General features: G+C 42.7%; 1 non-coding gene across 1 annotated transcript; it reads right to left on the bottom strand.

Moving 5' to 3' along the window:
- Positions 1 to 391: 391 nt before the first annotated feature.
- LOC115933596 (U6 spliceosomal RNA) lies at positions 392 to 495 on the bottom strand. The gene has a single exon (XR_004069468.1). It is a non-coding gene; the product is annotated as a U6 spliceosomal RNA (small nuclear RNA).
- Between the last annotated feature and the right edge of the window lie 13,295 nt (positions 496 to 13,790).

The raw sequence follows: 13,790 nt of genomic DNA, 5'->3' as shown, positions 1-13,790 counted from the left end.
CCCAGGAGTTTGAGACCAGCCTGGGCAACATAGCAAAACTATGTCTCTACAAAAAAATACAAAAATTACCTGGACATTGTGGCTTGAATCTGTAGTTGAGCTACTCAGGAGGCTGAGGTGAGAGTATCTTCTAAGCCCAGGAGGTCAAGGCTGCAATGAGCCGAGATCATGCCACTGCACTCCAGCCTGGGTGACAGAGCAAGACCCTGTCTCAAAAAAAGGAAAGAAAGAAAGAGAGAGAAAGGGAGGGAGGGAGGGAGGTAAGGAAAGAAAAGGAAAGAAAAGAAAAAGAAAGGACTTTTCCTTTCTGGCTTAGACTAGGTTTTATTCATCTCAATTTCCCCTTCTCTCTCTCTCTCATTACCCCAAATCTTTATTTATTTATTGATTGATTTTAATGGAACACTCCAGGAATTTGCATGTCATCCTGGCGTAGAGGCCATGCTAATTTTCTCTGTATTGTTCTAATTTTCAGTATATGTGCTGTGGAAGCAAGCCTAAATCTTCATTGGTTTTTAAAAAATTATTGTAAAAGTATACATTCTTATTGTAGAAACACCACCAAACCAAAGAAATATAAACATTTATGACTTAGATTTGGAGTGGTAAATGCCTCTAATTTCGTAGGGAGGCATTTACAATGGAAACAAATTACATGATATTGCTGTAAAAAGTGTTGTTGTTGTAGTTGAAAAAGTGACACCTGGCTGGGTCTGGTGGCTCACTCCTGTAATCCCAGCACTTTGGGAGGCAGAGGCAGGCAGATGACAAGGTCAAGAGATCGAGACCATCCTGGCCAACATGGCAAAACCCTGTCTCTACTAAAAATACAAAGATTAGCCGGGTGTGGTGGTGCATGCCTGTAGTCCCAGCTACTCGGGAGGCTGAGGCAGGAGAATTGCTTGAACCCAGGAGGCAGAGGTTGCAGTGAGCTGAGATCGCACCACTGCACTCCAGCCTGGGTGAGAGAGCAAGAGTCCATCTCAAAAAAAAAAAGAAAGAAAGAAAAAGTGACATCCTGCCTGCTTAACTAGTCTCCATCATCACTGGACCCCTGAAGCCACGTGAGTTTGCAACCCCTTCTGTACGCTCAGTCCTCATCCTCGGACTGGTTACTCCCCTCATTGGGGTGGAGGAAAATTCCAGCTAGCATTTACAGGTCCCTGCTATGAACTAACTGCCTTTCCATGTAGTATGTCATCAGATCCCAGGGACTAGCCTTAGAGGAAAGGCACTGCTCTCCTTATTTTTCAGGTAAGGGCATGGGGAATTGAAGCTCAAGGTCATGTAGTCTGTGCAAGGTCAACACTAACGAATACAGGACTCTAGTCAAATGTAGAAAATTAATTCTGAACCCTGTGCATTTAACTCTAGACTGTACCGCCTCCCTAAAGAGACCCAAACCATGCCTTGTAGCGACCTTGAAGGATAAAGGCAGGTCCAGCAGAGGATCTAACATCCAGGGAAACCTCCCTGGAGAGCTTGGGCTTCACTAGGGATCCTTGGCTCCAGATGGAATAAGTCCTGAATGGGTGCCTTTCGGGTTGGGTGACAAGTCAAGGGAAAGATATTCCGGGGGGAGGGGATGGGACAATAGGAAAGCAAAGTCTCTTTAGCACCCTCCATGTTGATGATTTCTATTTTTAGAATCATCAAGTTTCCTTTCCTTCCTTCCTCCCTCCCTTCCTTCCTTTCTTTTTTCTCAATCTCTCCTTTTTCATCCAACTGAAACCTGTGGGAAATGCTGGTATCTTCCTGAGCTGAAACCTTTTAAAAAATTTTTTAATCTGATTTCAGAGAGGCATGTGTTGATCCCTCCATTGTCTATGATGGAACAAAATCTCAGACCCGTAATTATCTCTTCTCCTGGCAGGCCTTAAGATGAAACAGACAGGAAGACCTGAGCGGATTCTTCTCAGATGCCACCTCTTAGCACTGGGCTTTGCGAGCCTGTTATTTGGGGCGCTGCAGAAGGCAAGGCCCTATCCCGCCAAGGATCAATGGGAAAATAAGCAGTTGCTTGTGAATAGACTGCGGTCTCCTGCAGTTGTCAGGCCTCCTTGGTAATGGCTATTTATCCCCACTTAATTGCTACCTGGGTTCCCCTCATTCTGTGCTGGCTGGCACTTCCCACCACTGCCACCCTGGGCAAACTCAGGGCAGCCTGCAGAGGTGCAGCATGCCTGCCCGCCAGCCCCTTCACAGAAGCTGAAGATGCTGGTGACCTCAGCAAGTGTGCATTGGTGACACCACCCTTTACTGTCTCTCTCCTGAGTGGTGTTACCCTGATCATCGATGCCTCGTGACAGCTGTACTGGCTGAGCCTTGAGATCTGCTTGCCAGCCATGCTGTGTCCGGGTGGTTCGTGGGTAGACTTGAGTGATAGTACTTCTATCTGACAACAAACAGTCTGAAGCTGAAAGAAAAAAAAAGAAAAGAAAAGAAAAGAAAAGTGTGTTCCTGGAAAGCGGAAGAGCCCAGAGAACTTCAGAGAAAGGGCCTCTAAGCCCATCTATGTCTGGATCTCTTGTTATGTGATATGATAAATGGATACCCTCAAATTAAGAGAGAAAAACACACTAGCACCTAAGTAAAAATCCCACACAAAATCGGATAAACCAAACCGCACAGTATAGCATGAGTAAATTTGACAAATATAAACTAGCTTGAACTTGGAAAATCAAATCCTGTAATTTATAAGCTTCAAGAAGAGACAACTCACAGAATAGGAGAAAATATTTGTACATTATCTACTAGACAGTGGCCTAGTGTCCAAAATATATAAAGAACAATGACAGTTTGACAATAGAAAAACAATGCTAGCCTGACAAAGGCAAGGCAAAAAAAAAAGATAATCCGATTTAAAAAGATTTGAACAGGCATTTCTACAAAGAAAATATACAAATGGGGCAGGGCATAGTGGCTCACACCTGTAATCCCAGTACTTTGGGAGGCTGAGGAAAGATGAACCCTTGAGACCAGGAATTTGAGACCAGCCTGAGCAACATAGCGAGACCTCATCTTTACTAAAAGAAAAAAATTAGCTGGGCATGGTGGCTGGTGCCAGTAGTTCCCGCTACTTGGGAGGCTGAGGTGGGATGATGGCTTGAGTTCAGGAATTCGAGGCTGCAGTGGGCTGTGACTGAGCCACTGTACTCCAGCTTGGGCAACAGAACAAGTCCCTGTCTCAAAAAATAAATTAAATAAATAAATAATGCAAATGGCCAATAAGCACATCAAACAATGTTCAACACAATCATTGGGAAAATGTAAATCAAAATTACAATGGACTACCATTTCACATCCACCAGGATGGCTATAAGCAGACATATAGACAATAGTAAGCGTAGGCAAGGAAAAATCATACATTCTCATACGTTGCTGCTGAGAATGTAAAATGGTGCAGCCACTTACATGCTGGAAAAAGTATGGCAGTGCCTCAAAAGTCAAACATGGAATTACTATTCAATCCTATGCATAGAGCAGCACTTCCACTCTTAGTTCATGAGAACTGAAAACGTTATGTCCACGCAGAAGCTTGAACACGAATATTCATAGCAGCATTATTTACAGTAGCCAGCAAGTAGAAACAACTCAAATGTCTATCATCAGATGAATGGATAAATAAAATGCAGTACAGGTTGAGTATTCCGAATTTGAAAATTTGAAATATAAAATCTGAAGCTTTTTGAGCACGGACATGATGCTCTTTTTATATGTTGAATGTTCAAACATTCAACATATAAACATATGCTTTCAAACATTGCTGTTCAACATCATCTAATTATCAATAACTTATGTTTTTATTTTCTGAGGTGACCACAGATCACATTTTTCTTGATGGATTAATTGATTCATGACCTCCTAAAAGACAAAAATGGAAAGAAGTTCAGAGAATAAATAGCATTAATTATTCAAATTTTAATTAATAAGAATATAAAACATTTTTCCTAAGCAACAAGGAAAATAATAGTCATGTCAGTAGACCTGGAGACACCTCCGTTCGATGATGTGAGGAGTGACTTTAAGACTCAGACATGACACAAAGACTCTCATGTTTTTATTTGTTCACTTACGCATCTCTCAAACCACTACTGTTGTTAGTTTGTGCTGGGCCCTGGGGAGAGACTGTGATGATGCTCAAAGGAAATGTTGATTGGGAACATTTAGAATTTTTGATTTTTGGATTTCGGATGCTCCACCAGTAAGTATAATGCAAATATTCCCAAATTTTAAAAAAATCCCAAATTTGAGGCTGGACACGGTGGCTCACGCCTGTAATCCCAGCACTTTGGGAGGCCAAGGCAGGCGGATCACCTGAGGTCAGGAGTTCGAGACCAGCCTGACCAACATGGAGAAACCCTGTCTCTACTAAAAATACAAAATTAGCTGGGTGTGGTGGCGCATGCTTGTAATCCCAGCTACTCGGGAGGCTGAGGCAGGAGAATCACTCGAACCCGGGAGGTGGAGGTTGCGGTGAGCCAAGATACTGCCATTGCACTCCAGCCTGGGCAACAAGAGCGAAACTCTGTCTCAAAAAAAAAAAAAAAAATCCCAAATTTGAAACATTTCTGGTCCCAAGCATTTTGAATAAAGTCTATTCAACCTATATATTCATACAACGGAATATTACAGAGTAATGAAAACAAATTTGGTATGATACATACTACAATGTGGATAAGCCTTAAAAACATTATGCTACAGGTAGGCATGGTAGCTCAAGCCTATAATACCAACACTCTGGAAGGCCAAAGCAGGTGGATCACTTGAGATCAGGAGTTCGAGACCAGCCTGGTCAACATGGCAAAACCCTGTCTCTACTGAAAATACAAAAATTAGCCAGGCATGGTGGCACACGCCTGTAATCCCAGCTACTTGGGAGGCTGGAGCACGAGAATCTCTTGAACCTGGGAGGCGGAGGTCACAGTGAGCCGAGATCACCTGAGCACTCTGTCTCAAAAAAACAAAACAAAACAAATTATGCTAAGCGAAAGAAGCCAGTTGCAAAAGGCCAACAGTGTATGACTTCATTTACATTCATGTGAAATGTCCAGAATAGGCAAATCCATGGAGACAGAAAGTACATTAGTGATTGCCAGGGGCTGGGGGAGGAAGAAATGGGCAGTGACTGCTAATGAGTATGAGGTGTTTTTTTTGTTTGTTTGTTTTTACTTTGAGACGGAGTTTCGCTCTGTCACCCAGGCTGGAGTGCAGTGGCACGATCTCAGCTCACTGCAACCTCCGCCTCCCGGGTTCAATAGTATGAGGTTTTTTGGGGAGTTGATGAAAGGTTCTCAAATTAGACAGTGGTGATGATTGCACAACTTTATGAATACACTAAAAGCCACCAAGTAGTACACTTCTAAAGCATGACTTTTATGGTATGCAAATTATATATCAATTTTTTTAAGTCTAAAGCACAGTTCTCACTCTCAAATAGCTGACAGTCTTCAGTGTTCAAACATTGCTGTTCAACATCATCTAATTATCAATAACTTATGTTTTTATTTTCTGAGGTGACCACAAATCACATTATTCTTGATGAATTGATTCATGACCTTCTAAAAGACAAAAACGGGAAGAATTTCAGAGAATAAATAGCATCAATTATTCAAATTTTAATTAATAAGAATATAAAACATTTTTCCTAAGCAACAAGGAAAATAATAGTCATGTCAGTAGACCTGGAGACACCTCTGTTCGACGGCGTGAGGAGTGACTTTAAGACTCAAACATGACACAAAGACTCTCATGTTTTTATTTGTTCACTTACGCATCTCTCAAACCACTACTGATTGTTAGTATGTGCTGGGCCCTGGGGAGAGACTGGGAGTTTCCTCAAGGACCTCAGTGTCTAACGTAAGGGCTAAACCTGTGACCAAATTCTTGTAGTGCTGATGATAATGGGCTAGAAGGGCCATCACAGCAATGTTCCAGGCCCAGCAGGACCTGACCGACAGTGCAATTGTTTTTACGCACAGATATTCTCAAAGGGCCCAGAATCAGCCCAGCATTTGACTGCATTTCCTCTGTTACCAGCAGCATTTTCTCCAAGTATATGTTATGACCCCAAATCGTCAACTGACAGCACAATCATGACCTCTACAATGTATTAAAAATGTGAAGTAAGTAGCCATGGACAGTGGCACATCACCTATGGGACCCACTACTTGGGAGGCTCAGCCCAGGAGGATTGCTTGAACCCAGGACTTCAAGGGTGCCTTGCACTGTGCTATGATCGTGCCTGTGAATAGCCATTGCACTCTAACCTGGGCAACATAGCTAGACCCTGTTTTTTAAAAAATTAGCCTGGAGTGGTGGTGCACCTGTAGTCATAGCTACAAGGGAAACTGAGATGGGAGGATACTTGAGCCCAGGAATTTGAGGCTGCAGCCAGCTATGATGACACTACTGCACTCCAGCCTGGGTGGCAGAGCAAGAGTCTGTCTTAAGAAAAACAAATAAATAAAAATTAAAGTTTTAAACAAATCGGCAACATATAAAAAATAGTGGCTGGGCGCGGTGGCTCACGCCTGTAATCCCAGCACTTTGGGAGGCCAAGGTGGGCAGATCACGAGGTCAGGAGATTGAGACCATCCTGGCTAACACGATGAAACCCCGTCTGTACTTAAAATACAAAAAATTAGCGGGGCATGGTGGCGGGTGCTTGTAGTCCCAGCTACTCGGGAGGCTGAGGCAGGAGAATGGCGTGAACCCAGGAGGTGGAGATTACAGTGAGCCGAGATCGTGCCACTGCACTGCAGCCTGGGCGACAGAGCAAAACTCCGTCTCAAAAATAAAAAAAATATAGTGGCCAGGCACAGTGGCTCATGCTTGTAACCCCAGCAACTCAGGAGGCCAAAGTGGGAGAATCACTTGAGGCCAGGAGTTCGAGATCAGTCTGGGCAACATAGCAAGACCCCATTCTCTAAAAAAAAAAAAAAATTAGTTTATAAAAATAAATAAATATGTAATAACAATTAAAAGGTTTTAAATAAAAATCAAAATGTCTAGTTTCTTTTAAAAATCTGGGCTGGGCCAGGTGCAGTGACTCATGCCTGTAATCCCAGCACTTTGGGAGGCCGAGGCGGGTGGATAACTTGAGGTCAGGAGTTTGAGACCAGCCTAGCCAACAGGGTGAAACCCCATCTCTACTAAAATACAAAAATTGGCCAGGTGTGGTGGCACGCATCTATAATCCCAGCTACTTGGGAGGCTGAGACAGGAGAATAGCTTGAACCCAGGAGGCGGAGTTTGCAGTGAGCAGAGATCACACCACTGCACTCCAGCCTGGGCGACAGAGCAAGACTCTGTCTCAAAAAGAAAAAAAAAAAATTTGGACTGAGTGTGGTGGCTTACTCCTGTAATCCAAGCACTTTGGGAGGTGGATTGCTTGAACCCAGGAGTTTGAGACCAGCCTGGGCAACATGCAAAACCCAGTCTCCACAAAAATACAAAAAGTAGTTGGGAATGGTGGCATGTGCCTATAGTCCCAGCTAATTGAAAGGCCCAGGAGGGAGGACCCCTTGAACTCAGGAGTTCAAAGCTGTAGTGAGTTATGATCATGCCACTGCACTCCAGCCTGGGCAACAGAGCAATATACTGTGTCTAAAATAAATAAATAAATAAAATATTTTTTTAAAAACCTGGCAGTGCTGGACTTCTGTACTGGCATATAACTCCAAGCTAGAGTAGAATAGTAGCTGTTTCCACTGACTAGATGCACACATGGGCCAAGACTTCCATAACCTGCCTAGGATTGATGAGCTGGGTGATGGGTTCAAGGAACTGCATTATGCTGTCATCTCTTCTTTGCATATATTTTTAGATGTCTATAATAACAGATTTAAAGCAAACGAAAAATTCAGGGTATGCATTCTTCAATTGGCCACAGTCTCCACCCTGTGCTACTGTAATTGAGGCAGAGTGTTAGTTACCATTCACTGGAATTGAGCTACTCTTTTTCTTAGTAGTATTAAAAGTCTACTGATGGCCGGGTGTGGTGGCTCACACCTGTATCCCAGCACTTTGGGAGGCCGAGGCGGATGAATCATTTGAGGCCAAGAGTTCAAGACCATCCTGGCCAACATGGTGAAACCCCGTCTCTACTAAAATACAAAAGATTAGCCAGGCATGGTGGTGAGTGCCTGTAGTCCCAGCTACTAGGGAGGCTGAGGCAGGGGAACTGCATGAATCCAGGAGGCAGAGATTGCAGTGAGCTGAGATCACACCATTGCACTCCATCCTGGCGACAGAACAAGACTCCGTCTCAAAAAAAAAAAAAAAAAAGTCTACTGACATGTTTTTCACACCTCTCCTATTTGCCTCATTTTCTTTTCCTGTGCGTGGCTTCTGTACACTCCTTCAAGTACACTGTCTCTAAAAGAAGTCTTAAGCAGAGGGCACAGCCTGGTGGCCAATGGCCAAACTCTGCCCACAGATGTGTTTTGCTTGGCCCAAAGAATGTTTTCCTTAATAAGAATGCCACAGGTGGGCATCACTTGCTAGTTTTCCTAGTCCTTGCCTCCCACTACCTTATGACCCTCTGGCCCAATACACATTTATGTTCCTTACCTTGTCCCTGTAGGCATCTGAATTTTAGAATCTAAGACAAGAAAGACAGTGATTGTATTCAGGATTTCTACTGGTATACGGATGGACCCTGCTAATCTTCAAGAGTCGTAGAAGTCCTGTCTGCCATTAATCCTTTCCATTTAGGGATTGTTGTAAATATCTTCTATTTGGGGAGTTTAAAACAGCTCTTTATCTTTCTTAATTTTTGACTAAATGAGCAGCTATGTTCTGCCCAATATTGGTCATCATCATCACCTCCATCTCTGACTATGTCTCATTATTATTAAATGTTCAACAGAAGCAGGTGAAAGTAACTAACTCAATGTGACCAAATATAGTTTATACTCAAGAAAATGCAGACAGTCTATGATCACTTCAAAAACTTGCAAGCTTCCTAGTAGGGGGAAAAATGCAACACCAAATAGGTTTAAGATATTATTATATCTCTACTGAGTTGATTTCAAAAATTAAAAGGGTAACATTCTGTGATTATGAGAAACAGGTTCACTTGCACATCACTTGGTAGCTGCAGATTGGTTGGATCAGGTAAGTAACTTGCAAATATTATAATAGGTGTGGTTAGGTAATTTCATTGGAAGATAAACCCTCCTCAAAAAATAACCAAAAATGAAGTGGACAAAGATATTTCTACTAGTGCCATTTATAAGATAAAAAAAAATGTAAGCAAACCCCAATGCCAAAAATAAGTGATAGACTAAGAAAACTTTCATTTATTATCATTATTATTAAAGATGAGGTCTTGCTGTGTCTCCCAGGCTGGAGTGCAGTGGAGCCATCATAGCTCACTGCAGCCTTGAACTCCAGGGCTCAAGTGATCCTCTCACTTCAGCCTCCTGAGTAGTTAGGACTACAGATGCACACCATCATGCCTGGCTAATTTTTTATTTTTTGTAGAGATAGAGTTTCACCATGTTTCCCAGGCTGGTCTTGAACTCCTGGCCTCAAGCCGTCTTCCTACCTCAGCCTCCCAAAGTGTTGGGATCACAGATATAATATAGTTTTGATGTTTGTCCCTTCCATATCTCATGTTGAAATGTGATTCCAAATGTGGGCTGTAGGGCCTAGTAGGATGTTTGGGTCATAAGGGTAGATCCGTCATGAATGACTTGGTTCCCTCCCAGTGGTAATGAGATCTGGCTGTTTAAAAGATTCTAGGACCTCCCCCTTTTCTCTCTCTTGTTTTTTCTCTCACCGTATGACACCCCAGCACTTGTTCACCCTTTGTCTTCCACCATGATTGTAAGTTTCTTTTTTTTCTTTTTTCTTTTCTTTTCTGTCTTTTTTTTCTTTGTCTTTTTGAGATGGAGTCTCTTTCTATCACCCAGGCTAGAGTACAGTGACATGATCTTGGCTGACTGCAACCTCCACCTTCAAGGTTCAGGTGATTCTCCTGCTCCAGCCTCCTGAGTAGCTGGGACTACAGGTGCATGCCACCATGCTCAGCTAGTTTTTGTATTTTTAGTAGAGACAGGGTTTCGCCATGTTGGCCAGGCTGGTCTTGAACTCCTGACCTCAGGTGATCTGCGCACCTTGGTCTCCCAGAGTGCTGAGATTACGGATGTGAGCCACCACACTTGGCACCTGGCATCATGAGTGTCTTTAGGCTTTACCAAAAGCTGACCAGATACTTGTGCCATGTTTGTATAGCCTGTAGAACTATGATCCAAATAAACCTCTTTTTAAATAAATTACCCAGCCTCAGGCATTCCTTTAGAGCAATACAAATGGACTGACACAGAACATTGGTACTGAGGAGTAGGGTGCTGCTATAAAGATATCTGAAGATGTGGAAGCAGCTTTGGAACTGTGTAATGGCAGAGATTGGAAGAGTTTGGAGGTTACAGAAGAAAACAGGAAGATGAGGGAAAGTTTGGAATGTCTTAGAGACTGGGTAAATGGTTGTGACAAAAATGCTGATGAAATATCAACAGTAAAGGCCAGTCTGAGGAAGTCTCAGATGGAAATGAGGAAATTCTCAAACTGGAAAAAAAAAAACCCTTGAATTGGTTATGCCTTAGCAAAGAGCTTGGCTGGATTGTGTCCACAGGAATTTGTGGAAGTTTTAACTTAAGAGTGGTGGAGGAATTTTTTTTTCTTTTTTTTTTTTTTTGAGACAGAGTCTCATTCTGTCACCCAGGCTGGAGTGCAATGGCGCAATCTCGGCTCACTGCAACTTCCACCTCCCCAGTTCAAGCTATTCTCCTGCCTCAGCCTCCCAAGTAGCTGGGATTACAGGTGCCCACCACCACGCCTGGCTAATTTTTTGTATTTTTAGTAGAGACAGGGTTTCGCCATGTTGGCCAGGCTGGTCTCAAACTCTGATGTCAGGTGATCCACCCGCCTTGGCCTCCAAAAGTGCTGGGATTACGGGCGTGAGTCACCATGCCTGGCCAGGTGGAAGAAATTTCTAAGCTGCAATGTGTTCAAGATGAAGATGTGGCCTGGTCAAACAACCTATCGTCAGGTACAGGAGGAAAGCAATGACTTGAAGTTGGAACTTATAATTAAAAGGGAAGCAGAGTACAAAAATTTGGAATATTTGCATCCTGGCCCCATGGTAGAGAAGGACAAAGCATTTTCAGGGCCGGGTGTGGTGGCTCATGGTGAAACCCCGTCTCTACTGAAAATACAAAAATTAGCCGGGTGTGGTGACGTGTGCCTATAATCCCAGCTACTCAGGAGGCTGAGGCAGGAGAATCACTGGAAGCTGGGAGGCAGAGGCTATAGTGAGCTGAGAACATGCCACTGCACTCTAGCCTGGGTAACAGAGTGAGACTCTGTCTCAGAAAAAAAAAAAAAAAGAATATAACAAAGAACATAAATATGTATATATATCTCTCTCAAAGCTTGAACCACAGCACCCCCTGGCATATAAAAAAACTATAAATCTCTGATTGTTCTTGAATTATTTCTATGTATATGTCATATCAGCTCAGGTCAATTGTAAACACACGTTTTAGGAATAGTGAATGGCATCACCATAATTTATATAGTGCGTAACCTACCCAACTGTTCCTGCCTGTCCTGATTATGGTTAGTTTTATATGTGGAGGTTAAAAAGTTTTGTTCTGATGCTCCTTCTGTATTCTTTAAGTTTTCTGATCTTCCTGCTCTTCCTAAGAAATACAGAGAACAATCCCACTTCTCAGAATGATCTGAAGCTATCCCGCCATCTTTTAAGTAGACTGCTGTTGATTATTTAATTTATCGAATAACTCATTTAGCAAACAGGATTTGGGTAACAACTACAGGCCAGGCTCTGGTGCCCAAGCAATGAAAAGAATAAGATTCCCCAACTGCAAAAGAACCAACATAAAATTGTCCTCATGGGGATTAGAAAATTAAAATTAAAAAATCAAAAATATCTCTCCTTTCTTTTTTCCTTAAAGAGAAAACAGTTGTCAAAAATAATTTTTTTTTGAGACAGAGTCTCACTGTGTTGCCTAGGCTGAAGTGCAGTGGCTATTGACAGGTACAATTATCACACACTATAGCCTCGAACTCCTGGGCTCAACTCCTCGATCCTCCTGCCTCAGCCTACTGAGTAGCTGGGACTATAGGTGTGCACCACTGTGCCCAACTGTCTCCTTTATGTTCTATTTAAAATAATACACAAACTTCCTACAGCTTTTTGAAACTACTCGCTTTAGTTAGTATCTATTCCCCCCTTTCTTTTATCTACAAAATGAGGGTAAAGATGTGAATAATCTACATCTGATTAGCAGCAAGCTACTTAACCAGAAAACACCAAAGAGGTGGTTGGGAACAGTTCATGAGCAAATAAATTTGGAAAATGAGTCAAGTCATATTCCATCTTGGGGATTTACATGCATATTCACTTATTAAAGGGCCTAAAAAATAATTTTTTAATTTTGGCTAATCCAGAATTTCCAAAACATATCTGACAATAGAACCACTTTTTTCATAGATTTTCCAGCACTAACTTTAGGGACTGGTGAAGTGTTAGCCATAGGCATTCTGCATGAGAATCACCTGAGGGTAACTTTATCAAAATCTTGCAAAGAGACTTTCAAGGGTTTAAGTTAACATTTAGATCATTAATGCTTTACAGGTAAATAGTGTGTTAATGGCCAGCAGTACTAGTAGCCAGAGAGCAGAAATGGGCAGGGTGAGTGCGACAACGTCCCTAGGAAACTCCAGGCTGATGACAATAGGACTGAATTAGGAATCAAGCACCTAAATTTTAGTCCTGGTGTCCCCTCAAACTCATGTTTCATCTTGGGGAAGCCACTTTCCTCCCAGGACCATCTGTTAAGGGAGGGGTTGAATTAGACTGGATGGCACTACCCCTATAGGGTGTGGAAATGTATGAGGCCATTTTTGCTTGTCAGTGACTGGGAGGGTCACCACTGACATGGAGCATGGAATAGGACTATGGATGCTAGAGATGTGTGGCATGCCAGACAGTTTCACACCTTGAAGGTTGCATGATTTTCTGATGTTCCTCTGGACGTTCACATAGGAGGTTAAAAAAAAACCCAAAAATCTGATTATCTCAGATACCAATGATCCAAGCCTACAACCTAATCCCAAACTGTACATAAATGGTTTAGTATGCACTAAAATTTCCAAGAATGCAACTACATTGCAAATCAAGAGAGAGTTGTACTTGACATATTCTTAACTTTGCCAAGAACTTTGGAATATTGCATCACTACTCATAGGCTTTAATTAAATTACCAATATTTCAAGTCTGTATCAGTCTTCGCTTGTAGCTATAGCATTCACGTTGACTCTATGCAGGGGTGTAAGCATCTGAATGTTATGTCATCTAGAGCAGGCTAAAGTGTCAGTATGCTGATAAGGAGTCTGTACTAGACTGTTTCTGTTAACATCTTGCTTCTTTCATCAAGAAAGTCTTTGGCCGGGTGCGGTGGCTCACGCCTGTAATTCTAGCACTTTGGGAGGCCGAGGCAGGTGGATCACCTGAGGTCAGGAGTTCGAGACTAGCCTGGCCAACATGGTGAATCCCCATTTCTACTAAAAATACAAAAATTATCCCGGGCGTGGGGGTGCTACTTGGGAGGCTGAGGCAGGAGAATTGCTTGAATCTGGGAGGCAGAGGTTGCAGGAGGCAGAGGTTGCAGTGAGCTGAGATCACGCCATTGCACTCTAGCCTGGGTGACAAGAGCCAAACTCCATCCTCCCTCCAAAAACAAAAAAATTAGCCAGGT

Source organism: Gorilla gorilla, chromosome 12, assembly GCF_029281585.2.
Source record: "Gorilla gorilla gorilla isolate KB3781 chromosome 12, NHGRI_mGorGor1-v2.1_pri, whole genome shotgun sequence".
Classification (NCBI taxonomy): Eukaryota; Metazoa; Chordata; class Mammalia; order Primates; family Hominidae; genus Gorilla; species Gorilla gorilla.
The sequence above is the reverse complement of the archived record's forward strand: the minus strand, read 5'-3'. Positions and strand labels throughout refer to the sequence as shown.